Consider the following 27,431-nt stretch of genomic DNA (forward strand, 5'->3'; position numbering starts at 1 on the left):
GGCCTGAGAAATAAACATCAGGACAGGAGCTTCAGCAGCCATGTTGAAACATGGGATGACTTTCAGAATGGAAGTCAAATACTGACTCTGAGCAGGAACTCAGGTTCCCAAGTCTCCTATTAATGTAATGTATTTGACCTATATTTCTTGAACTACCTATCCCTGGGGTACAGAATACATGAGGAATAAGGATTCTTTTACACAAGTGAGTAGATATAATCTTTACTGACGCTTTGCTATAAGGGGGATGCTGGAATTCCTAATGCAACAGTTGGAGAAGAAAGAAAGAATCAATCAGATGAATAAAAAATGTTTTGTATCCACAGCCTGAGGAAGCACTCCAGTTTTTTAACTGTGAGTTTTATAAACAATAATTAGAGTACAAATCACAAAAGCAGCTTGAAGGCAAGAGTTATTCAATAATCATGCAAACAGTAATAACCGAGAATATTCTATAAGCAATGTCTGTGTAAACAAGGCAGGTTTATTCAAGGAATAGGTAAAACTTAGTGGTTGCTCCCAGAAATATACTTTTGTGCAGAAGAAGGTTATGAATATTGAGAAAAATTTAATAAGTGATTTTAAACAATTATTTTTTTGAGACAGAGTCTCACTCTGTTGCCCAGGCTGGAGTGCTGTAGTGCGATCTCAGCTCACTGCAACTTCCACTTTCCAGGTTCAAGCAATTCTCCTTCCTCAGCTTCCCAGGTAGCTGGGATTACAGGCACATGCCACTACACCTAGCTAATTTTTGTATCCTTAGTAGAGACGGGGTTTTGCTATATTGGCCAGGCTGGTCTTGAACTCCTGACCTCAGGTTATCCACCCGCCTTGGCCTCCCAAAGTGCTGGGATTACAGGCGTGAGCCACCGTGCCCAGCCTAAAACAATTTTTAAGTGCCATCAGTATACAGAGAAAGAATTTAGCATTATAATAATTGAATATTTCAAGTTTTGAGACATATGCTGAAAATCTCCTTTACATAAATGCAGAGCGTGTGATGTACACTTGGCTTGTCTTCCTGATTCTATTAGTCAGTCATTGACACACACACACACACACATATATATATTATATAAATTAATGTGTGTGTGTGTGTGTGTATATGTGTGTAAAGAGTTGGCTCATGAGATGATGGAGGCAAGCTGGAGACCCAGGAGAGCCTCTGATGTAGTTCCAGCCTGAAAACTGACAGTTTCAAGACACAAGAAGAGGCTATGTTTCGGTTTGAGTTTGAAGGCAGGAAAAAAAATGATGTACCAGCTAAGGCAGTCAGGCAGGAAGAATTTCCTCTTACTTAACTTTCTTGTTCTCTTTACATCTTCAGTTCGGTTGGGTGAGGCCCGCCCACACGAGGGAGGACAATCTGCTTTACTCATTGTACTGATTCAAATGTTCTTCTCATACAGAAGATCCTCACAGGCACCCAGGACAATGTTTGGCCAAATATCTGGGCACCCCATGGCCCGGTTAAGTTAACACATGAAATTAACCAACCGTCTGACGTTGTCCAGTCTGTGCAGACCCCTGGTTGTACATAAACCAGGATCCGTTAAGAATTCATGAAACAGGCTGTGATACATGCCTTGGCCCGCTCTGAGGTATGATTGGTATTAGATAGTCAGTTGATGTAGTATCTTTGCATTTACTCTGCAGACTTGCATGATCCATGCTCTTTAGAGTACATAATTCAACACTGCTCCTGCCTTCCCATGCCTGCACTTCACACATATTTTTTTTTGTCAGTCTCCTTCTCAGCACTTCCACTTGCACAGATCAGTAAGCAGAAAAAGAAGGCAGGGAAATGAACCAAATCGGGGGACAAGTCAGGCTATAAGGTCAAGAATGATGTTAGAAACTGACATGGGTAGTTTATCACCAGATCACCAGATCCTCAAAAACACCTACAAAGGAAAACTCTAAAGATATTGATTCAGAGCCAAGATAAATAATGTGACGTATATAGATAAATTATTTATAGGGCTGGGTGTGGTGGCTCATGACTCTAAACCCAGCACTTTGGGAGGTTGAGGTGGGCAGATCACTTGAGGTCAAGAGTTCCAGAACAGCTTGGCCAACACGGCAAAACTCTGTTTTTACTAAAAAATACAAAAATTATCCTGATGTGGTGGTGTGTGCCTATAATCCCAGCTACTCAGGAGGCTGAGGCATGAGAATCACCTGAACTTGGGAGGCAGAGGCTGCAGTGAGCTGAGATCATGCCACTGCACTCCAACCTAAGCAACAGAGCAAGACTCTGACCCAAATAATAATGATAATGATAAATAAATGATTTATAATTATTATAGGAAAAATATAGGAGAAATGGGATTTAATGACTACATACTACCAAGCAAGATATGGAGTACAATATATACTTAATAAGATTCACTTCACCAATAGATTATAATGAACAGAGTAGGATTTTCCTTGTTTTTATCCTCTTTTACTCTTTTTTTTTTTTTAAATACAACCCACTTCCCCTTACTTTAAGAATATTATATTATTGACTGAGGAGGGTGTATGAAGGAATACTGGACTAGGAATCAGAAGACATAGGTTCCATTTCTGCCACTGAATTCCTGTAGGTACTCAGTCTTGCCACTTTAGCATTTTTCCATTTATATATTCTCATTTGCAAAGTGAAATAATTAGACTACAACAAGGTTTCTCAGATCTGGTCTGCATCAGAATCAGAAAAGAAGCTTTTTTTCCCCAGTAGTACAGATCTTGGAAATTAGCCAAAGACATTTTAACTTCATAAATATTAAATGGAATCCATGGATTTTTTTTTTATATTGATGATGGGAAATCCAATTTCTTTTTTTTTTTTTTTTTTTTTTTTTTTGAGACGGAGTCTGGCTCTGTCACCCAGGCTGGAGTGCAGTGGCCGGATCTCTGCTCACTGTAAGCTCCGCCTCCCGGGTTTACGCCATTCTCCTGGCTCAGCCTCCCGAGTAGCTGGGACTACAGGCGCTCGCCACCTCGCCCGGCTAGTTTTTTGTACTTTTTAGTAGAGACGGGGTTTCACCGTGTTAGCCAGGATGGTCTCGATCTCCTGACCTCGTGATCCGCCCATCTCGGCCTCCCAAAGTGCTAGGATTACAGGCTTGAGCCACCGCGCCCGGCGAAATCCAATTTCTTAATCAGGTTTGACAGTCCTAGAAGGAATGATTTATACAATATGCTAATTTCCTCACCTTCTATGAAATAGAATTTACTACGAAATACTTGGAAAAAAGGAACTGGTTTGATTCCTAAATACTAGTATCCGTTCTAGAATTGATTAGGGCCAGAATAGGGAAGTCCTAACTTGATCAGACTTGTACCTTTGAACTTGCTGAAGAAGAATCTGTAGGAAAGTCATCAACTCATGTTGCTCAATGATTAGTCTATACATTTTTAAAAGTCATAGGAAATGAAGAGAGGCACTTGTAACATGTATATACAAATGAGAACCATAGGTCTTAAGAGTAGAATTGTTGAGAAATGATAATCTCCAGAATGATTTGAGAATTTTGAGTAATTCTGCCAATCCTGTTTTCTCCATTTTTATTTTTATTTATTTATTTATTTATTTATTTATTTATTTATTTATTTGAGACAGAGTCTAACTCTGTCTCAGGCTGGAGTGCAGTGGCCAGATCTCAGCTCACTGCAAGCTCCGCCCCCCAGGTTCATGCCATTCTCCTGTCTCAACCTCCCGAGTAGCTGGGACTACAGGCACCCGCCACCACGCCCGGCTAATTTTTTGTATTTTTAATAGAGATGGGGTTTCACCATGTTTGCCAGGATGGCCTCGATCTCCTGACCTCGTGATCCACCTGCCTCGGCCTCCCAAAGTGCTGGGATTACAGGTGTGAGCCACCGCGCCTGGCCTGTTTTCTCCATTTTTTAAAGAAAGTTCTAGGCCTCAATAAATGTCTATTACATGAGTTACCACATTAACTGAAAAAAGGAACAAGAAAATATTGCATCTTCTATTTGTGGACAATAATGTTTAAGGGATGGTCAATGTTGGAATATTTCAAATTGTATTTATCATCGCATTTGACATGGTAAAACAAATACTGATTCAGAAAATTAAAACCCAAAATAGTTCCATACCTACTGTGTGCCAGGGAATGTCCAAGGCACTGAGGATGTATGAATTAGTATGACTTCATCCCTATACTCAAAGAATTAGCATTTGAATGGAGAGGTGATAGTAGTAATATTCACATAAGTGTAAAGTAGTAGTATACACATAAAGTGTAAAGTGTAGTAATATTCACATATTCACCCAACTCTATGCATTTACAGACACTCTGCAGGAATGCATGAAGTTTCCTGGGGAGGAGACACCTGAACTGAATCTCAGAGGGTGAATAAGAGTTAGGTGAATAAAAATTAAGTCAAAGGCTTAGGGAAAATAGTGTCAGGAAAGGCAGCCCTGGAAAGGCGGGAAAATGAGACTTGGTGTATACAGCAAACCATACACAGTGTGTGGGGTTTGCTTTAGTATGAAAGCTTAAAATTAAGAATTATTTCTCCACATTGTAGTAGTCTAGGAGATCTATATAGAATGATAAGCAAATGTGTGCATGTCCATGCAGCCACACACAGTGTTGGGAGCATGTTGTCTGCCACTTCTCATGCTTGGGTTAGATAAACTATCTTTGTAATCTGCTCAGTATTGCTCTTGGTCCAATATTAGGAGGGGAAGTGACTCAGCTAAAGATTTTTAAAATAAATGAGTGCATAGTTTCCCTGAAATTTCTCTTTCCTTAAATAATTTTTTTTTGTATTTCATCTCCTACCTCCACTTGTAACAATAATCAATATTGCAGTAGGCCTCTGTCATTCCCCAATTTTCACTCTTGTTTGGGAAAAATATTTTGAAAGGTAGCTCTTCTGATTTTGCAGACTCTAAATCTTCAGTACACTTGCAAGTAACTACTAGAGTACCAGGTAAGAATGGCCGTAGTTGGCTGTGTTCTGAGGTTCTGATATCAGGGCTATCATCACTCATTGTTGCTCTAGGCAAGAAGAGTAGTGTAAGGAAGGACCATGAAAATCCAAGTCGGTGGTAACCTGGAGCTCACTTCTGCCTTCACACAAGTGGCTTTGTTCTCACACACACACAAAAATCTTTATAGAGGTAATACACTTTCTCTTGTTCTTTTCCTTTTGACTGATTTTGTGCTTGGCAAGCCCAGATAAGGAACCCAGCATGTACGATCTAGACAAAATACTATTGAAGGCTTAGTATTGCATTTAATTCCTTGGTAGCCAGACTATAATTAAGAATGCATACTTTGCAATTTAAATATCAGAAAAACTCCCCAAACTGATGGAGGAGATGAATTTTTTTTTTCATGTCCATGTGATATAACGGAGGCTTAAAGAAGTAAAGGGTCATTCTTCACTTTCTGCTTCTGGTTCACCACAAATATGGTTTAGATCTGTGTCCCCACACAAATCTCACCTTGAATGGTAATAATCCCCACTTGTCAAAGGCAGGACTAGGTGGAGATAATTGAATCCTGGGGGCAGTTTCCGCCATGCTGTTCTCGTGATAGTGAGTGTGTTCTCATGGGATCTGATGGTTTTATAAGGGGCTCCCTCTTTGCTCAGCACTCATTTCTCTCTCCTGCCATGATATGAGAAGGACATGTTTACTTCCCTTTCTCTCGTAAGTTCCCTGAGGCCTCCCCAGTCCTATAGAACTGTGAGTCAATTAAATCTGTTTCCTTTATAAATTACCCAGTGTATCAGTTCGTTTTCACGCTGCTGATCAAGACATACCAGAGGCTGGGTAATTTATAAAGAAAACACGGTTTACTGGACTCGCAGTTCCATGTGGCTGGGGAGGCCTCACAATCATGGCAGAAGGTGAAAGGCACGTCTTACATGGTGTAAGCAAGACAGAATGAGAATCAAGTGGAAGGGGCAACCCCTTATAAAATCATCAGACCTTGTGAGACTTATTCACTACCACAAAAACAGTATGGAAGAAACCACCCCCATGATTCAATTATCTCCCACTGGGTCTCTCCCACACATGTGGGAATTATGGGAGTACAATTCAAGATTATATTTGGGTGGGGACACAGCCAAACCGTATCACCCAGTCTCATGCAGTTCTTCATAGCAGCATGAGAAAAGACTAATACAATCACTGCAGGTTTCCAGGGAGAGATTGCCCAGAGGCAAGCTTGCAAGATGCATACTTGTTATTCCTGGATTTCTACCTTTTTTCTTACCCAGATACAAAATAGGAGATAAGTTTGAAGGAAGTCTGAAGATTCTGTTCATTTCTTTCCTTGGGTTTTCTTATATCTCTGCTTTGGGTAACACTCTTAGCCCTTTGATGTCACTAAAGCCAAAGGTTAGTTCTAGGCAAGAGCTGCCCCTGGTCAAAATAACGTAAAATCAAAGATGAAAATAAAACTTAGGTACTGTAAAATCTCAAATGCCACAATCTCTAGCAAAAGAAGTATCTTCTAACTTAAGATTCCCAGTCCTGTGACTCAATGTTGTGGTGAAGGCTAAATAGATGATGTAGGTTTATTCACAGTTCCGTGGGAGATATTTTGATCTACCCTTCAAACAACATTCTTCCAGTGTGTATAGACAGAGCTATTGGCAGTTTCATGAGTACTCTTTTGTCCTCCTTATTGTCTGATCTTAAAAGCGCCAAAGACCTGACAGATGACAGATGAGGCAGGTTTGACTATATCGCACCTAAGGTCACTTGATGTTAAGAAACTAAATGAACTCCAGAGATAGGTCATTGAATTTGGCAGTCTGAGATATTGGGTTGTTGAGAAATTAGGCCCTGTGCTCAATCACACCTATGGGGCTTTTTCAAATTTGAGAGATTCCTTTCTCCTCCACTTCCCCATGTTTTTTTTTCCTAGGAGGGTTGCTGACCACCTTTGAATCCTTCTAGGGCTGTGATACATTTATGAAATATATACAAACCCTCGGGGACATTGGAATGAGAAGACTGAGCCCCTGAGCTCTATTGCCAAGTTCAGAGTCCTGTCTAGTCATCTAGTTCTCTGATCACTAAGCTACTATCAGTATTATTTGATTTGTAAAAGTTGGAAGACATGTCAGAAAGTTGTAAAAAGGGTTTCATCATTTTGGGTGAAAATTTCTAAGCAAATTCATAAATAAATTATTTCTAAGTATTGCAATACTTAACAAGAGAAAAATGATCGCTGGGAGCTAACATGAGTTCACTAAGCATAAGACCAGCCAAATTCAAGTTATTACCAGAGTTACATAACCAAGCAGGTGGATGAAGTAAATGTTAAGAATATACATGCATGTCACATTTTCAAAATGTATAAAGTAGGAAACATTAGAAAAATTTAAGCTGAATGATGATACCAGTCTGAAAGATTTGCATCTCAAGGAAAGCCTTTTTTTAAAAAAAATTTCTAAAAACATCATTTCTTTTTGTCTAAGTTATTAGTTATCAGCTAGGTATATGGATGGTCGATGGATAAATAAATTCTGAAATATAGGAGAAGATGTTATAGGGGTACAAACAGAAGCATTTTACCCAAAGTAAGAATGGAAATAATGAACACTTATAAGAGTAGTTTCATCAGCTGATTACTGAGCTATCAAAACAACAATACCTACAGAATGGAACATTTTCCAATTATTGCTATGTCATTAAATCTGACCAGAGGACTTAGAAAACAATGATGCCTAGACATAAGAATCACTTTATTCAGCTTTGGTCCCTAACCTCCATGATATTGAATTGCAAGAGCCACGGTTAGTAACGGATACTGCCGACTTCCGGATCACAACATTGGTTATGTTTTTATTCTGTTTCTAGACACTTGCAATGTAGTCTTATATTTTAAATAAACAAGCACATTTTTTAAAAAATTATTTTTAATTCACACATAAAAATTGTATATATTAATAGTGTGCATGTTTTGAAATATGTATACATTGTGGAATGGTAAAATCTAACATAAACATTACCTCACATATTTATTACTTTTTGTGGTGAGAACAGTCAAGACCTACACTCCTAGCAAATTTCAGTACAATCTGCCATTATTAACTATAATCACCATGTTATTCATTGCATCTCTTGAACTTATTCCTCCTAACTGAGATTTTTTATCCTTTGACCAATACCACCCTCCACCCCATGACCCCAGCCCTGGCAACAACTTTTCTACTTTCTGCTGCTATGGGTGCAACTTTTTCAGATTCCTTCAAGTAGATACATTGAAAGAGAGAGTAAATTACCAGGGGCAGCAATGGGAAGGAGAAAGGAAGCAGATCAAAGGGTACATGAGGGCTATGGTGAACAATATTGTATTGTATTTTGAAAATTTGCAAAAAGGATAGATGTTAAGTGCTCTTACTACACACAGACACACACACACACACAAAGGTAAATAAAAAGGTGATGGATAGGGTAATTTGCTTGACTGTAGTAATTATTTTTTCTTCATATGTATATGAGAACATCATGTTGTACAACTTAAATATACACAGTAAAAAAGAAATGCACTTTTGTCTGATATAGGGGAACAAGAGCATGCATCTATTAAGTACATTATAAGGATGAAGATATTTAAAACTATCTCAAAAGCTATTCTTAGCTGAAATCTATTAGTCTTTCCACAGTTTCCATGAGGATATGTTTATGATAGCTTTTCACCTTGTCAAGCTTATTTTATATAATTCTGACTGTGGTATTTCTTCTCCAGTGGCATATTTATTTATCCTGTTGTTAAAATAACAAAGTATTAAACTTGGTTCTTTGTTACAGTTTTATCTCCTCGTTTTGTCATTATATTTAAACTAAACTTTTTGTGTAGTTCATAATAAAAGTTTATTTTTTTCTTTTCTCTTGGGGCGTAAATTATTTTCTTTATTTCTTGCTTCATTTGCAACTTTTGCTTTCCCATTCCCTGGAAATACAAAACAAAGTTTTAAAAGTTATTTGTGTTAAAATGCATTTTTGTCTTATGCGTGTGGGTCAAATCGCATGGTTTTCTTGTCCAAATCTTTCTGTTATCTGTTCTACTGAATATAATCTTCTACATGGCAACCTTCAGTGGAATAATTTTTTTCTGGTATATACTCATTGGTTTATCCAACAGCATTTTGTATGCTCTTTATTATTTCTTAAGCTTATGATTTATTAAATAAATTAGTGATCGCATTTAGAGAAATAATACTTTTAAAAATTACTTTATGCAGTTTTTTGCACATTATTTTGTACAAAGAAGGGAATTAATTTAACTCTATAATAATCATATTATAGTATAAGTAACATTTAATACCAAAGTATCTCTTAAAAGAATTTATATGGAATTTAATAAATTCTATTAATGATGGGAATAAAACTGGTTGTGACAGAGAACTGTAACAAACCAAAAATGAAAAATGACAAAAGGTACTAAAATAAGTTCTTCCTCAAGAATCAGCATATGTAATTCAGAGAAATGAAAAATTGGTTTCCCATTATATAACATGATTGGTAGATTTTATATATGTGTTTCTCCTTTTAAAAATATTTTTTCTCCCTTAAAGTATTATTCAAATTTGATTTTATCTTGAAAATAGGTGTGTGGAGGAGGAGAGGTGTTAATCCAATTAAGGAGATTCCTTTATGTAATTATATATTCTAGTGGAAAAGTTGATCTAGAGTTTATACTTTATTTAAATCCCAGCTTAAGTAAAAGGGTCATCTCTATAGCTCCTGAGAATATATTTAATAAACATTTAGTAAAGACAAAAAAATCCTGCTTAAATATTGTCTCCATCTTATGTTTTCTTCTGTTTTCTGTCTAAACTAATGTTTACCAAGATAAACCTTGTATTTCCTGTAGAAGGACAGATAACCTGCAACTCATCTGGACATAAAGTTCTATAAGACAATTGAATATGGTACCTTCTGCATCCTGCCTGCCCCTTCCAGGACCTGTTCACATTGACATCTTGGGACACGTTCACTACTCAGTTGACTCCAGAAATAACACACATTGCCTGTGCATGAGGTGCCTGGCTTTGCTTTTTCCAAGAGTTCTGCATTTCCATGGAAACCAGACAGGCAGAAAAGAAAGGATAAGTACAAGATATCTCTGAGCTCTTAGAACAAAGCTAAATCCAGACCAACTGCCTCATCTGAATTCAGCCTGTGAAAACGATAAACCACTTTGACCCCTTACTGCTGAAGGAAGACGTGCTCCCTGCTGGCGTGCGTCCATGAGAAACACATCTCTTTCTCACATTGGACATATTTTAAAGGCAAGAAAGGCAGGATGTGAGATCTAAAAGCCTAGAATTTTTTATCTTCTGCCACTTTTTGGTGATGTGAAGTTACCATTTCCATTCTATAAAATGCAAAATTACAAAAGGTTTTAGAATTGCTTCTCATTTGAAAGGAACATTGAAGGTTATTTAAATATTAAAGCTTAATGAACAGTGGTTTGAAATCCTTAGGAAATACTATGTTAAACAAAATATCCTTGCTCATGGTAACTTAATCAAATGGCAGATATTTGTCAAATGTAAGACTTGCTATAGGTAGGCAGGAATGTCTTCTAATAAGAAGCTCTATTCTGTTCTATCTTCTATAACTGTAGCTCCAGGGGAAAAAATTCTGTGCATGTCTCAGTAATCAGAACTTCCAAGAGGAGAATGCAATTTTATTTTTTTTTTTATTTTTTATTTTTTGTATTATTATTATTATTTTTTTTAATTTATTTATTATTATTATACTTTAAGTTGTAGGGTACATGTGCATAACGTGCAGGTTTGTTACATATGTATACTTGTGCCATGTTGGTCTGCTGCACCCATCAACTCGTCATTTACATCAGGTATAACTCCCAATGCAATCCCTCCCCCCTCCCCCCTCCCCCCTCCCCATGATAGGCCCCGGTGTGTGATGTTCCCCTTCCTGAGTCCAAGTGATCTCATTGTTCAGTTCCCACCTATGAGTGAGAACATGTGGTGTTTGGTTTTCTGTTCTTGTGATAGTTTGCTAAGAATGATGGTTTCCAGCTGCATCCATGTCCCTACAAAGGATGCAAACTCATCCTTTTTTATGGCTGCATAGTATTCCATGGTGTATATGTGCCACATTTTCTTAATCCAATCTGTCACTGATGGACATTTGGGTTGATTCCAAGTCTTTGCTATTGTGAATAGTGCTGCAATAAACATACGTGTGCATGTGTCTTTATAGCAGCATAATTTATAATCCTTTGGGTATATCCCCAGTAATGGGATGGCTGGGTCATATGGTACATCTAGTTCTAGATCCTTGAGGAATCGCCATACTGTTTTCCATAATGGTTGAACTAGTTTACAATCCCACCAACAGTGTAAAAGTGTTCCTATTTCTCCACATCCCCTCCAGCACCTGTTGTTTCCTGACTTTTTAATGATCGCCATTCTAACTGGTGTGAGATGGTATCTCATTGTGGTTTTGATTTGCATTTCTCTGATGGCCAGTGATGATGAGCATTTCTTCATATGTCTGTTGGCTGTATGAAAGTCTTCTTTTGAGAAATGTCTGTTCATATCCTTTGCCCACTTTTTGATGGGGTTGTTTGTTTTTTTCTTGTAAATTTGTTTGAGTTCTTTGTAGGTTCTGGATATTAGCCCTTTGTCAGATGAGTAGATTGCAAAAATTTTCTCCCATTCTGTAGGTTGCCTGTTCACTCTGATGGTAGTTTCTTTTGCTGTGCAGAAGCTCTTTAGTTTAATTAGATCCCATTTGTCAATTTTAGCTTTTGCTGCCGTTGCTTTTGGTGTTTTAGACATGAAGTCTTTGCCCATGCCTATGTCCTGAATGGTACCACCTAGGTTTTCCTCTAGGATTTTTATGGTATTAGGTCTAACATTTAAGTCTCTAATCCATCTTGAATTAATTTTCGTATAAGGAGTAAGGAAAGGATCCAGTTTCAGCTTTCTACTTATGGCTAGCCAATTTTCCCAGCACCATTTATTAAATGGGGAATCCTTTCCCCATTTCTTGTTTCTCTCAGGTTTGTCAAAGATCAGATGGCTGTAGATGTGTGGTATTATTTCTGAGGACTCTGTTCTGTTCCATTGGTCTATATCTCTCTTTTGGTACCAGTACCATGCTGTTTTGGTTACTGTAGCCTTGTAGTATAGTTTGAAGTCAGGTAGCGTGATGCCTCCAGCTTTGTTCTTTTGACTTAGGATTGTCTTGGAGATGCGGGCTCTTTTTTGGTTCCATATGAACTTTAAAGCAGTTTTTTCCAATTCTGTGAAGAAACTCATTGGTAGCTTGATGGGGATGGCATTGAATCTATAAATTACCTTGGGCAGTATGGCCATTTTCACGATATTGATTCTTCCTATCCATGAGCATGGTATGTTCTTCCATTTGTTTGTGTCCTCTTTTATTTCACTGAGCAATGGTTTGTAGTTCTCCTTGAAGAGGTCCTTTACATCCCTTGTCAGTTGGATTCCTAGGTATTTTATTCTCTTTGAAGCAATTGTGAATGGAAGTTCATTCATGATTTGGCTCTGTGTTTGTCTGTTATTGGTGTATAAGAATGCTTGTGATTTTTGCACATTAATTTTGTATCCTGAGACTTTGCTGAAGTTGCTTATCAGCTTAAGGAGATTTTGGGCTGAGACAATGGGGTTTTCTAAATATACAATCATGTCATCTGCAAACAGGGACAATTTGACTTCTTCTTTTCCTAACTGAATACCCCTGATTTCTTTCTCTTGCCTAATTGCCCTAGCCAGAACTTCCAACACTATGTTGAATAGGAGTGGTGAGAGAGGGCATCCCTGTCTTGTGCCAGTTTTCAAAGGGAATTTTTCCAGTTTTTGCCCATTCAGTATGATATTGGCTGTGGGTTTGTCATAAATAGCTCTTATTATTTTGAGGTACGTTCCATCAATACCGAATTTATTGAGCGTTTTTAGCATGAAGGGCTGTTGAATTTTGTCAAAAGCCTTTTCTGCATCTATTGAGATAATCATGTGGTTCTTGTCTTTGGTTCTGTTTATATGCTGGATTATGTTTATTGATTTGCGAATGTTGAACCAGCCTTGCATCCCAGGGATGAAGCCCACTTGATCATGGTGGATAAGCTTTTTGATGTGCTGCTGAATCCGGTTTGCCAGTATTTTATTGAGGATTTTTGCATCGATGTTCATCAGGGATATTGGTCTAAAATTCTCTTTTTTTGTTGTGTCTCTGCCAGGCTTTGGTATCAGGATGATGTTGGCCTCATAAAATGAGTTAGGGAGGATTCCCTCTTTTTCTATTGATTGGAATAGTTTCAGAAGGAATGGTACCAACTCCTCCTTATACCTCTGGTAGAATTCAGCTGTGAATCCATCTGGTCCTGGACTTTTTTTGGTTGGTAGGCTATTAATTATTGCCTCAATTTCAGAGCCTACTATTGGTCTATTCAGGGATTCAACTTCTTCCTGGTTCAGTCTTGGAAGAGCGTAAGTGTCCAGGAAATTATCCATTTCTTCTAGGTTTTCCAGTTTATTTGCGAAGATGTGTTTATAGTATTCTCTGATGGTAGTTTGTATTTCTGTGGGGTCGGTGGTGATATCCCCTTTATCATTTTTAATTGTGTCGATTTGATTCTTCTCTCTTTTCTTCTTTATTAGTCTTGCTAGTGGTCTGTCAATTTTGTTGATCTTTTCAAAAAACCAACTCCTGGATTCATTGATTTTTTGGAGGGTTTTTGTGCCTCTATCTCCTTCAGTTCTGCTCTGATCTTAGTTATTTCTTGCCTTCTGCTAGCTTTGGAATGTGTTTGCTCTTGCTTCTCTAGTTCTTTTAATTGCGATGTTAGAGTGTCAATTTTTGATCTTTCCTGCTTTCTCTTCTGGGTATTTAGTGCTATAAATTTCCCTCTACACACTGCTTTAAATGTGTCCCAGAGATTCTGGTATGTTGTATCTTTGTTCTCATTGGTTTCAAAGAACATCTTTATTTCTGCCTTCATTTCGTTATGTACCCAGTAGTCATTGAGGAGCAGGTTGTTCAGTTTCCATGTAGTTGAGCGGTTTTCATTGAGTTTCTTAGTCCTGAGTTCTAGTTTGATTGCACTGTGGTCTGAGAGACAGTTTGTTATAATTTCTGTTCTTGTACATTGCTGAGGAGTGCTTTACTTCCAATTATATGGTCAATTTTGGAGTAAGTACGATGTGATGCTGAGAAGAATGTATATTCTGTTGATTTGGGGTGGAGAGTTCTATAGATGTCTATTAGGTCTGCTTGCTGCAGAGATGAGTTCAATTCCTGGATATCCTTGTTAACTTTCTGTCTTGTTGATCTGTCTAATGTTGACAGTGGAGTGTTGAAGTCTCCCATTATTATTGTATGGGAGTCTAAGTCTCTTTGTAAGTCTCTAAGGACTTGCTTTATGAATCTGGGTGCTCCTGTATTGGGTGCATATATATTTAGGATAGTTAGCTCTTCCTGTTGAATTGATCCCTTTACCATTATGTAATGGCCTTCTTTGTCTCTTTTGATCTTTGATGGTTTAAAGTCTGTTTTATCAGAGACTAGTATTGCAACCCCTGCTTTTTTTTGTTCTCCATTTGCTTGGTAAATCTTCCTCCATCCCTTTATTTTGAGCCTATGTATGTCTCTGCGTGTGAGATGGGTCTCCTGAATACAGCAGACTGATGGGTCTTGACTCTTTATCCAGTTTGCCAGTCTGTGTCTTTTCATTGGAGCATTTAGTCCATTTACATTTAAGGTTAAGATTGTTATGTGTGAACTTGATCCTGCCATTATGATATTAACTGGTTATTTTGCTCGTTAGTTGATGCAGTTTCTTCCTAGCCTCGATGGTCTTTACATTTTGGCATGTTTTTGCAATGGCTGGTACCGGTTGTTCCTTTCCATGTTGAGTGCTTCCTTCAGGGTCTCTTGTAAGGCAGGCCTGGTGGTGACAAAATCTCTAAGCATTTGCTTATCTGTAAAGGATTTTATTTCTCCTTCACTTATGAAACTTAGTTTGGCTGGATATGAAATTCTGGGTTTAAAATTCTTTTCTTTAAGAATGTTGAATATTGGCCCCCACTCTCTTCTGGCTTGTAGAGTTTCTGCCGAGAGATCTGCTGTGAGTCTGATGGGCTTCCCTTTGTGGGTAACCCGACCTTTCTCTCTGGCTGCCCTTAAGATTTTTTCCTTCATTTCAACTTTGGTGAATCTGGCAATTATGTGTCTTGGAGTTGCTCTTCTCGAGGAGTATCTTTGTGGTGTTCTCTGTATTTCCTGGATTTGAATGTTGGCCTGCCCTACTAGGTTGGGGAAGTTCTCCTGGATGATATCCTGAAGAGTGTTTTCCAACTTGGTTCCATTTTCCCCCTCACTTTCAGGCACCCCAATCAGACGTAGATTTGGTCTTTTTACATAATCCCATACTTCTTGCAGGCTTTGTTCATTTCTTTTTCTTCTTTTTTCTTTTGGTTTCTCTTCTCGCTTCATTTCATTCATTTGATCCTCAATCGCTGATACTCTTTCTTCCAGTTGATCGAGTCGGTTACTGAAGCTTGTGCATTTGTCACGTATTTCTCGTGTCATGGTTTTCATCTCTTTCATTTCATTTATGACCTTCTCTGCATTAATTACTCTAGCCGTCAATTCTTCCACTTTTTTTTCAAGATTTTTAGTTTCTTTGCGCTGGGTACGTAATTCCTCCTTTAGCTCTGAGAAATTTGATGGACTGAAGCCTTCTTCTCTCATCTCGTCAAAGTCATTCTCCGTCCAGCTTTGATCCGTTGCTGGCGATGAGCTGCGCTCCTTTGCCGGGGGAGATGTGCTCTTATTTTTTGAATTTCCAGCTTTTCTGCCCTGCTTTTTCCCCATCTTTGTGGTTTTATCTGCCTCTGGTCTTTGATGATGGTGATGTACTGATGGGGTTTTGGTGTAGGTGTCCTTCCTGTTTGATAGTTTTCCTTCTAACAGTCAGGACCCTCAGCTGTAGGTCTGTTGGAGATTGCTTGAGGTCCACTCCAGACCCTGTTTGCCTGGGTATCAGCAGCAGAGGCTGCAGAAGATAGAATATTTCTGAACAGTGAGTGTACCTGTCTGATTCTTGCTTTGGAAGCTTCCTCTCAGGGGTGTACTCCACCCTGTGAGGTGTGGGGTGTCAGACTGCCCCTAGTGGGGGATGTCTCCCAGTTAGGCTACTCAGGGGTCAGGGACCCACTTGAGCAGGCAGTCTGTCCCTTCTCAGATCTCAACCTCCGTGTTGGGAGATCCACTGCTCTCTTCAAAGCTGTCAGACAGAGTCGTTTGGGTCTGCAGAGGTTTCTGCTGCTTTTTGTTGTTGTTGTTGTTGTTGTTGTGTAGCTGTGCCCTGTCCCCAGAGGTGGGGTCTACAGAGACAGGCAGGTTTCCTTGAGCTGCTGTGAGCTCCACCCAGTTGGAGCTTCCCAGCAGCTTTGTTTACCTACTTAAGCCTCAGCAATGGTGGGCGCCCCTCCCCCAGCCTCGCTGCTGCCTTGCCGGTAGATCACAGACTGCTGTGCTAGCAATGAGGGAGGCTCCGTGGGCGTGGGACCCTCCTGGCCAGGTGTGGGATATGATCTCCTGGTGTGCCTGTTTGCTTAAAGCGCAATATTGGGGTGGGAGTTACCCGATTTTCCAGGTGTTGTGTGTCTCAGTTCCCCTGGCTAGGAAAAGGGATTCCCTTCCCCCTTGCGCTTCCCAGGTGAGGCGATGCCTCGCCCTGCTTCAGCTCTTGCTGGTCGGGCTGCAGCAGCTGACCAGCACTGATCGTCCGGCACTCCCCAGTGAGATGAACCCAGTACCTCAGTTGAAAATGCAGAAATCACCGGTCTTCTGTGTCGCTGGCGCTGGGAGTTGGAGACTGGAGCTGTTCCTATTCGGCCATCTTGCTCCACCCCCCAGAATGCAATTTTAAATTAATTGATGTGAAAATCACTATTAAAACTATGTGCATAATCCACTGTGAAATGTAAGTTGATTCTATTTATTAAAAGAAAAAAAACACACAACCAGTTCTTATTAAGTTCTTATATAAATCTTATTTATATTACAATATAAAAATCTAAGTTTGTGCTAAGTAGCTATAACTGTGCTCCTCCTCTCATCTGAACCCTGAATCCCACGCTCTAACATTTTCATCACTTTCCCTTGTTGTTAAAAGGAGTACTGTTTGGATATTCTGTGTACTCTGGCATCTAAAAAAGCACACACAGATGTAGACAGTTTAGGTTTATTTCTTTAGCCATATCTGATGATAGAGCTGAAAGACTAATTGATACTCTATCAAGTGTATAAAACTGTGTGTATGCAAGAATGAACTATTCTTTTTGGGGGGTGGAACAAGAAATGGGTGTGTCAGAGCTAGTTTGCCACCACAGAATTTGGATATTATAGCCATTGAGTAACGATGTCTAGTATATGGCATAAAGAAACTCAACCAAACAAAAGAGAAAGTCAAAGAATACATGTACCCCAAATAATAATAGAAAAGTTAAGTAGATCATGGTATGTTTCACTCAATTTGAATTTTCCCGAGTTCTCCTCAACTCATAGACGATTCTACCATATTGTATGTTGTAATAAAGAATGACAAATATAAGAAATGGCATCAAATAATAAAACTTAAGAAATGAAGGGTGAGTCCTGAGAAGAGGTGCCATAAGTTGTAGTGGAAAGTATTTTCTCTAAACCACCATGATGAATATTGTAGTATGTTAAAGAGCAGAACCAAAGACAAGCTTCATAAAGGACATTTCAGAGATCATCACTGTGATAAAGAAAATGCAAGTTCTTTTTAAATTATATTTTACTTTTATTTTAAGTTCCAGGATACAGGTGCAGGATGTGCAGGTTTGTTACATAGGTAAACCTGTGCCGTGGTGCTTTGCTGCACCTATCAAACCATCACCTGGGTATTAAGCCCAACATGTATTTGCCATTTTTCCTAATGCTCTCCCTCCCCGCCCCTGCCACCTCCACAGGCCCCAGTGTGAGTTGTTTCCTTTTCTGTGTCCATATGTTCGCACTGTTCAACTCCCACTTGTAGGTGAGAACACACAGTGTTTTATTTTCTTCTGTTCCCGTGCTCGTTTGCTGAGGATAATAACTTCCAGGTCCATTCATGTCCCTGCAAAAGACAGCATCTCATTTTTATAAAGACTGCATAGTATTTCATGGTGTACATATACCACATTTTATTTATCCAGTCTATCACTGATGGGCATTTGGGTTGATTCCATTTCTTTGCTATTGTAAATAGTGCTGCAGTGAACAAACGTGTGCATGTATCTTTAAAATAGAGTGATTTATATTCCCTTGGGTATGTACTCAGTAATAAGATTGCTGGGTCAAATGGTATTTCAGTTCTAAATCTTTAAGGAATCGCCACAGTGTCTTCCACAATCGTTTTTACACTAACAGTGTAAAAGCATTCCTATTTCTCTGCAACCTCACCAGCATCTGTTGTGTCTTGACTTTTTAATAATTGTTATTCTGACAGGTGCGAGATGGTATCTCACTGTGGTTTTGATTTGCATTCCTCCAATGATCGGTGATATTGAGCTTTTTTTCATATGTTTGTTGGCTGCATGAATGTCTTCTTTTGAGAAGTGTTTGTTTATGTTCTTTGCCCACTTTTTAATGGGGTTGTTTGGTTTTTTCCTTGTAAATTTGTTTAAGTTCCTGTGTATTCTGAATATTAGACCTTTGTCAGATGAATAGATTGCAAAAATTTTCTCTCACTCTATAGGTCGTCTGTTATCTCTGATGACAATTTCTTTTGCTGTGCAGAAGCTCTTTAGTTTAATTAGATCCCATTTGTCAAGTTTTGCTTTTGTTGCAATTGCTTTTGGTGGTTTCATCATGAAATCATTGCCTTTGGCTATTTCCCGAATGGTATTACCTAGATTTTCTTCTAGGGTTTTTACAGTCTTGGCTTTTACATTTAAGTCTTTAATCCATCTTGAGTCAATTTTTATATAAGGTGTAGTAAGGAAGGGGTCCAGTTTCAACATTCTGCATATAGCTAGCCAGTACTCCCGGCACCATTTATTAAATAGGGAATCCTTTCTCCATTGCTTGTTTTTGTCAGGTTTGTCAAAGATCAGATAGTGTTAGATGTGGGTCTTGTTTCTGAATTCTCTATTCCGTTCCATTATTCTATGTGTCTGTTTTTGTACCAGTACCAAGCTGTTTTCATTACTGTGGCTTTGTAGTATAGTTTGTAGCATAATACCTCCAGCTTTATTCTTTTGGTTAGGATTGTCTTGGCTATAGGAGCTCTTTTTTCGTTCCATATGAATTTTGAAATATTGTGTTCTAATTCTATGAATAATGTCAATGACAGTTTAATAAGAATAGCATTGAATCTATAAGTTAGTTTGGGCAATATGGCTATTTTCAATATATTGATTTTTCCTACACATGAGCTTGGAATGATTTTTTCATTTTTTTGTGTCCTTTCTGGTTTCCTTAACCAGTGGTTTGTAACTCTTCTTGAAGAGGTCCTTCACTTCCCTTGTTAGCTGTATTCCTAGGTATTTCACTCTCTTTGTAACAATTGTGAATGGGATTCATGATTTAGCTCTCTACTTGTCTGCTGTTGATGTATAGGAATGCTTGTGATTTTTGCACACTGATTTTTGTATCCTGAGACTTTGCTGAAGTTGCTTATCAGTTTAAAAAGCTTTTGGGCTGAGACAATGAGGTTTTGTAGATACAGGATTATGTAATCTGCAAACAAAGACAATTTGACTTCTCTTTCCATTTGGATGCCCTTTATTTCTCTCTTCTTCCTGATTGCTCTGGCCAGAACCTCCAATACTATGTTGAATTGGAGTGGAGAGAGAGGGCATCCTTGTCTTGTGCCATTTCATGGGCACAAGCTTTGGCCCATTCAGTATGATATTGGCTGTAGGTTTATCATAAATGGCTCTTATTATTTTGAGGTGTGTTCCTTCAACACCTACTTTATCAAGATTTTTTAACATAAAGGGATGTTGCATTTTATCAAGGGTGGGTACTATTTCTTCTGGAACCACCCCAAACATTTGAAAAGGAGGGACTCCTCCCTAATTCATTTTACAAGGTCAGCATCATTCTGATACCCAAAACTGGCAGAGATACAACAAAAAAGAAAACTTCAGGCCAATATTCCTGATGAACAACAATGCAAAAATCCTCAGTCCCTTCTAGAAACAGTCTCACAGACACAACCAGAAATAATGTTTTACCAGTTATCTGAGCTTCCCTTAGGCCAGCCAAGTTGACACATAAAATTAACCATCATAAATGAATATTCTGGTATTCCCAGTTTGCATTCTGCTAACAAGGTTAGCAGAAAGTTAACGTTCTGCAGAAAATACACAACTCCATTTTGGAATCCCATCACCACATCATTTCTGTTTGATAATGTGACAATCCATTTTTCTCAATTTTAGTGCATTGAGAGGTACACATTTATTAATTAACTTACCATTTATTTAGTCTCTCAGTCTCTTATTCATGCATGTTTTAGAAATTAGGTTTACAATTACATATGTTTTAATGGGTTGCTTTTTATTCTTGGCATAAATGGAGACAAGCAAGATTCTCATAAAACACAGCAAGGACCACTAAATTAAGATATTTCTTGAACAAGTGGACTAAGCAGATACTTTCGCATTTATGACATTTAAGTTAAAAGTTTAAAATCAGAGAAATTTGTTTTGTTAAACTAGGTTTAAAAAATGTAAAATAAAGTTAGCAAGAAGTAAGCATGCAATGATATGCCTTGAAAGAATGTTACTTAATCCTTGATGACTTAGAAGAGATATTTTGTAATCTTCTCTTTCTAACTTCCATTGCATTTTCTCTTGAGTTCAGTGTATTTGTAATGATTCCTCACAGCAGTAGTCATCAGTTTTCATATATCGTTATTACCATCATTACCATCATCATCAACATCATCATAAACATTTATTTTGCATCCAGTCTGCTCCTGAAAACACACAGGGAACTTGAGAAGGGAATTTAGGCCTAGAGGAAGAGTAATCCTCACAAATAAACTTTATTGGAGACATTGCTTAGAAACTTGTTTGCTGATTAAAAGAAAAGAAGACATTTAATTTTAACTAATATATAATGAAATAGTAAAGGATTTGATCCTCTAGGCAGTAACAAAACTGAAAATTAATTTTAATAAATGGTATCAGAAGTTTTAAAAGTATGCTCCAATTCTATCAATACAAATCCAACTGTAGCAGCTTCTCAGATCATTACAGCATCTACATTTATGTCTTTTGAGTGGTTAAAAACTGTATGTCAAGGTCAATTCTCTTTCTACTTACCTTAACAAATTTTTAAAAATCCTTCTGTGTCATTAAGACTGTGATACTATTGATATAAAGTTTTTCTTACAACCATCTGTTCTTTATTAACAGTAGTGTTAAAAACATCATAACCAGAATTTGACTGGATATCTACATCATTGTTTTCATAGTTTAAAATTATATACAAAAACTAAAATGTACCAACAGAATGTTCTAAAATGGCTTTAAATATTTGACATCATATTACATAAAGAAAAATATCAAATAAACATAAAGAAAACTTTTAAATAACTTGACAATTCTATTTTCCAAGGAAAGACTGTAGATGACTGCCTCAAGGTCACGATATACTATTTTAAGTGGTGAATTCTAATGACCCTGTTTTTGACACATGCCAAGTGTTGTAATAAGTGAAGTCAGCCTTTAAATAACACACTTTTCCCCCTAAATGGGAGCTGTGTATTATTAAGGTCATTGGGGTTAATGTTCAATGTCCAAGTTTTATGACCTTGTTCTGCCTTTGTAATATGAGACCAGCAACTTCAGCTTACTGTCATCTTGGCTTCATTGCCTGCTAAACTAAAATACATTTGACTCCTGAGAGAATATGCATCTATATTATAATATATTAATAATAATGTAATAATATATGATGTAATATTTATATATTTAGATAATTTAATTAATATTTTAAAGGTTTTAATATTTTAATATATATTTAATGAATTATTTAATATACATTTATATATTTAATGAATATTTTAAAGGTTTTAATATTTAGTGTATATTTTTATATATTTAGAGAATTATTTAATGAATATTTTTAAAGATTTTAATTCATCTATGCATTTTGATAGCAATAAAAATATTTAATATTTTTCTACTGATCATTGACCAATACCATATATTTTATTTGGCATTAATTCAAATAAAATGTATTCTTTCTTAACAGTTTTTAACTTCTTTTTAAATGTCTCCAAATAATTTTTTTAAATTTCTTTATAAACTTTTATTTAAACTTTGCTGCTCTCCGTTTTTCCCAACAGAATTTTTCTAACACTGCTTGCTCTCATAAATATGATTTATGTCTTACTCATTTTCTTTTTTTTTTTTTTGAGACAGAGTCTTGCTCTGTCACCCAGGCTGGAGAGCAGTGGTGTGATCTCGGCTCACTGCAAGCTCCGCCTCCCGGGTTTACGCCATTCTCCTGCCTCAGCCTTCCGAGTAGCTGGGGCTACACGCGCCCGCCACCACGCCTGGCTAATTTTTTTGTTGTTGTTGTTAGTAGAGACGGGGTTTCACCGTGTTAGCCAGGATGGTCTCGATTTGCTGACCTCGTAATCCACCTGCCTTGGCCTCCCAAAGTGCTGGGATTACAGGCGTGAGCCAACGCTCCCAGCCTCATTTTCTAAACTTTTTGGCGTATTCTATATATCCATTGCTCATTTTCAGCATCTTGTGGCATATAAAACCCTTTTTAAAAAATACTTAACACTATATTCCTTTAGACTAAACTTATAGAATTGGAAGAAATAATGAGTACAAAAGAGTGGCAGCATGCTTTGACAATAATTTATGTATCATGATATGTCAACATAGTCTTCTTGTTAAACTAGTTGTACTGTTACATTTAGCTAAGAAATACGTGATTGTCTAATTTCAAAGCTAATATGTTAATTCTGTATGGAAATTCAGAAAATTCATTTTTGTTCTCTTGTACCAAAAGAAATACTTTCTCCTTTTATATTTATTACTGAAGGAAGAATTTGGTTGTTCAGTAGATGTCACTATAAGGCTGTTGTACTGTCATTTTATTTTTTTTTATTTCTGCTAACAAAGCTAAAACATATTTTCATCTCTTTAATGTTAAAAATGTTAAATATATTTTAATGCTCAACTTTAATTAAAGATATAGAATATATCTTTATTTTAATACATAGATATATATTAAAGATACATAAAATATTAAGTTAATAATTATGTATATATCTCTGTATATTTAGTATCTATATTTAATATATATCTATATATCTATACATCTATGTTTATTTTAAATTATGTCAAGCATCACTATATATTCTGGGTTATATTTTAACAAACATTAGAAAGCATTCTTAACACTGCTTTCAGTGTTCACTATTAATCTGGGTAGGTTAACTGCTATGATATCTTCATCACACAACACAATATATATTAAACTTTCCACTTTGCTTGCACCAAGCCCAAGGCATATATTTCTTGTCTGCTCTCTCTTCCGGTAGTTATGTCCTAAAATTTAAGGCTCCTTTTATCCTAACACAGCCACTCTGAACATCTGGCTCTCAAAGTCTCCAGTGGTGAGGAAGAAGGAATGGACGAAAGGTGGGCCAGGTATTGAACCACCTTGACCATCTTACTCTCTCTGGTCCCTGGTAGTTCCATGTCCAGAAAATATTGAATGTCTCCAAGTGAGGCAAGAGGGCTGGCAAACATGGTAAAAATTATATTTTTACTCTCTATGATTTATACTAGATTATAAAACCATATAAATAAAAGCAATACTCAGCCTTCCTTCCATAAGTGAAGAAATATCCATTGAGCTATTAAAATTGTGTGCAAAACCAGAGATTTTAATTTAAAAAAATTTTTTTGAATGACACTTCTGGAGGCGGAAATCACAATTTTAATAAATGTTTTCTATAGCTTTTACGATCATCTATAAAATTTTGATATTTCAATGATAATAGCTAAAAGGAATAATAGAAAATAATCAGAATTATCAACATATAATGTTCCCCCAAATTTAGTGTCACTACATTACTATAAATGGTTCCTATCTGTACATTTCTTCTCTAAAACACATGCTGAATTTACAGTGAAGTAAATTCCTCTGGTGAACTGAAAAATAAGTTTTTGGTTGGGAATAGAATAATATGGTAGCAATTATGCGGTCTATTATAATAATTATGCTGATCTCACTGAGTGCACAATTTCATCAGCAATTACTCCTTCTAGTGCAATACTTTCATAAGTCATTCAACTTTCTCTTGATCATAGAGAGGACAATTTTACTTCGCTTTTACCTATCATGGAACCTTATACTCCTTCAGCTTTGTAATAGATTATTAGAATATATACCAGAATTGGGCTGTAATATTATATTTTATCAAAAAGTGGTGAAATTTCTAATATTTACTAAAATAGAACCCAAAATATATAGTGATGCTTGACATAATTTAAAATAAAATATTAAGTTGATAGTTATGCTACTTCAAAAATTGTGTAATTTTGAAATTCTATTGTATGTCACTTCATGGAACTTATTTTTGCTCCAAATAGATTTTGAAATATGCAGTCTTATATATGCATTATCTACTTGAAATGAGTTTCACCCCGCATGTATTTATTTGTGTGCATGTGTATAAATAACTAACCAAAGTTAGTTTCCCAGATAATGAAGCAACAGCATCCATTATTGTTTTGTTTTTATCTTGCATTGTCTAAGTGTCAAAGAAAGGTCAAAGAACATCAGGGATCGAGTTAGGACATAATGCATTCTATGTACTGTAAGAGAAGTTGGTAAAAAGCTCTTATATTTTTCCCCTAGTTCAGAAACATAAAATAATTTACAAACTATTATCTTTCTGACAGAAGTGAAATGAAGTGTTTCTCTAGCTTTTAGCTGGTTTTCACTTACGTGTATATTATTATATTGCTGATGTTGAAGAGAAAACATTTTCTGTATCTTCTCTAACCTGGATACTCTCCAAAAATGGCAGGCAAACACTTTACAAGTTTATTTCAGGAGGCAAAAGACAAATGAAAGAGAAAATAAATGGGCATGCATGAGAATTTCTCTCTTGTGGGAGACTCCTCTGTCTCCTTGAAACTGTCCTGCCCTGGTCCAGGCAATGAGGTAGTGGTCACCAAGTTTAACTGAGGTCTTCTTGCTATGCAGCTGTTAACACAGTGCTAACTCGTGCTTTAACTTCAGAAGAGACAGACCTTTCCTCTGAGCATGAGAAATGGAAGGGGGCCAGCCCCTCCACACCTGTGAGTATTTCTCATCAGGTGGGACGAGAGACTGAGAAAAGAAGTAAGACACAGAGACAAAGTATAGAGAAAGAAGAGTGGGCCCAGGGGACCGGCGCTCAGCATACGGAGGACCCACACTGGCACTGGTCTGAGTTCCCTCAGTATTTATTAAATACCATTTTCACTTTTGCAGCAAGAGGAATGCAGTAGGAGAGCAGGGTGATAGTGGGGAGAAGGTCAGCAAGAAAACATGTGAGCAAAGGAATCTGTGTTACAAATAAGTTTAAGGGAAGGTACTATGCCTGGATGTGCACGTAGGCCAGATTTATGCTTCTCTCCACCCAAACAACTCGGTGGAGTAAAGTATAACAGAACAGCATTGCTGCCAACATGTCTCACCTCCCACCACAGGGCTGTTTTTCTCCTATCTCAGAATCGAACAAATGTGCAATTGGGTTTTACACCGAGACATTCAGTTCCCAGAGGCAGGCAGGAGAAAGAGGCCTTCCTCTTTTACTAATCCTCCTCAGCACAGACCGTTCACGGGTGTCGAGCTGGGGGACAGTCACGTGTTTCCCATCCCACGAGGCCATATTTCAGACTATCACATGGGGAGAAACCTTGGACGATACCCAGCTTTCCAGGGCAGAGGTCCCTGCGGCTCTCCGCAGTGCATTATGCCCCTGGTTTGTCGAGAAGGGAGAATGGCGATGACTTTTACCAAGCATGCTGCCTGTAAACATTTTGTTAACAAGGCACATCCTGCACAGCCCTAGATCCCTTAAACCTTGATGTCCTACAACACATGTTTCTGTGAGTTCAAGATTGGGAAAAAGTTACAGATGAACAGCATCTCAGGACAAAGCAATTGTTCAGGGTACAGGTCAAAATGGAGTTTTTATATCTTCCTTTTCCGCATAGACACAGTAACAGTCTGATCTCTCTTTCTTTTCCCTACAAGAAATAGGTATTTCTTCTTCTGGAGCAGAATAGCCAGAGTGCAGAAAATGCACTCTTTCTACCTCATTCACAAAATTTGAGTACAAGAACTGCATAAGGGATAGTTTGGGAGCATCCCTCTACATCGTGTCCATACAGATACAGATTTGCATAGATATATAGTACAGATACATATCTCATGGTCAAAGGAATTGTTTAAAAACCGACACACATCTTTACATGTTTTCAGATACATTACCACATAATGTTAAAATAGGCAACTTAATTATGCCTACTTAACTGATAAGAAAACTAAATATCAGATACCTAAGATTATAGAATTTATAAGTGGCAGAAGTGGGATTTGTGGGGAGGGACTCATGTAAACCACTTCTCCTATACGCACTGTATTATACACTGATCTATCTTACGACCCTATGATGTATACTGATTATATCCTATGCTCTTTATAAACACTGTATCATACTTTCTGGCTGAATGGGATGTTTCATTAATGCCACTTTCTAAGCCCTGAGCAGATTTGAAATCCCTGGGGAGGGTCCACATGCACTTAGGAGAAATGTGTTTCTGGAGTCATGCCCATTAGTGATTGCAGTCACTTGTGGAAGGATAATGGTAGTCCTTGATGATGGCACTCATTCTTATATCTTTTTCTCTAAAACAGAACATCCAAAGAAATCTTTTAAAAGTTGTAGGATTCCAGGCACTTCAGAAATTACCAGGGCTATACATCCATGAAGTACCACAATATTATGACAGTGTTGCCTGCGGAAATTGTTTCAGATTTTTTTTTTGTTGTTGTTGTTTTTTGAGACACGGTCTTGCTCTGTCACACAGGCTGGAGTGCAGAGTGTCGTGGCGTGATCAAGGCTCACTGCAGCCTCTACCTTCCTTGAAGTGACCCTCCCACTTCAGCCTCCTGAGTACCTGGGACCACAGGCGTGCACCACAACACCCAGCTCATTTTTGTATTTTTTGTAGAATCAGGGTTTCACCATGTTGTCCAGGCTTCAGGTTCTTGAAGCTAACAAAAACATTTGAATTTGTACATCTAAATCACTCGTATATAACCACGTCCAAAGTTTGGGTTTTAATTTTTTAAGAATCAGCGTAATAAATTCAATTTGCATATTAAATATATT

Source organism: Theropithecus gelada, chromosome 6 (genome assembly GCF_003255815.1).
Source record: "Theropithecus gelada isolate Dixy chromosome 6, Tgel_1.0, whole genome shotgun sequence".
NCBI classification, from domain to species: domain Eukaryota; kingdom Metazoa; phylum Chordata; class Mammalia; order Primates; family Cercopithecidae; genus Theropithecus; species Theropithecus gelada.